The 1,204-nt window shown below is 50.1% G+C and overlaps 1 non-coding gene across 1 annotated transcript; it reads right to left on the bottom strand.

Moving 5' to 3' along the window:
* Positions 1-318: 318 nt before the first annotated feature.
* On the bottom strand, positions 319-392 carry trnan-guu (transfer RNA asparagine (anticodon GUU)). The gene has a single exon. It is a non-coding gene; the product is annotated as a tRNA-Asn (tRNA).
* Positions 393-1,204: the final 812 nt, after the last annotated feature.

Here is a 1,204-nt window from a genome sequence, read left to right on the forward strand (position 1 = left end):
GGAGTGAAGCCTCCCGTGACCCAAGAGGCTCCAGCTGGCAGAGCTCTCACTGGTTTCTCCACCACCTCGCTAACCTGAGCTGGAGCATCTGAGAACCAAACAGTGACCCCCTTCATTCCAGAGCCGACTCCACAAACTCTGAGCCCCACTTTACCCACAGCCAGCAGGCCTCCTCCACACTGCATGACACACGACGACTAAATTTAACACTTCTCATCAAGAGATCTGTCACAGGTGTCTACTGTGGAGGGTCAATCTGTCCGTCCACATTCAGATCATTAACACAGCGACTCCTAAGCACCAGTAGAGCCTGTTCATCGTCCCTGGGTGGGCTCAAACCACCAGCCTCTCGGTTAACAGCCGAGCGCGCTGACCGATTGCGCCACAGAGACTCTGAGTCTCCTGCTTTTCATGAAGAGTTTTCAGGCTAAATTCAGTGTGTGAGGTCCACACTGCACATTTGAGGGACCATGAAGGACAGAGGAGAGTCTGACTGTCATGGTGAAAGCCTTCAGCACTAGAACTGAAACAGCCCCATCATCTTAACCCCCCCAGACCAAACAGGCTTCATCAGAAACAGACCCCCCTCCTAGAACATCCAGAGATCATCAGTCTGATTCATAGAACATGACAAACAATCAAGAACATGTTATTGTTTGATCAGAAGCTGAAACAATGTTTCTATGTTTGTCTGTTCTGGTCTGAATGAAAGAGGAGGTTTTCTTGGTCATGTGACGTGGATGAGAGTTCAACTAGAACTTCCTGCTTCAACAGGATTTTAGTTTGTTGGGATTTTGTCAAAGCCACCAACCAAACCTCTGAGTGGTGCAGATGTCTGCTGCCTCCTCAGAGCAGACTGGAGCTCAGCCTCACTCACCTGTGGGAGCCCCAGCAGAGCCACGGTGTGATGGAGTTTCAGTTCAGGCTCCAAGGTCCTGGATTGAATTGGTGTCCTGTGTTTTTAGGCCTCCTGGCACCGATGAATGAATGAACCATTGTTCCAGAGGGAGCTGGTGTCAGGTCAGTCCCTGTTTCTACAAGACCTCCTGCTGCAGAGCCAAACTGGGAAACATTTGAAACTCAAATTCCTGTTCTTGTCACAATCCTGGTCTCCTAAATCAAGGCCTGTTCAGTCAATGGTAGAGCAGAGAGGAGCAGAGGAAGAGAGCTGGGACCAGAACCCAGAGGTTGATGGATCAAAACC

Source organism: Aulostomus chinensis, chromosome 1 (genome assembly GCF_037954235.1).
Source record: "Aulostomus chinensis isolate RoL2024-O1b breed Wild chromosome 1, RoL_Achi_v1.0, whole genome shotgun sequence".
Classification (NCBI taxonomy): Eukaryota; Metazoa; Chordata; class Actinopteri; order Syngnathiformes; family Aulostomidae; genus Aulostomus; species Aulostomus chinensis.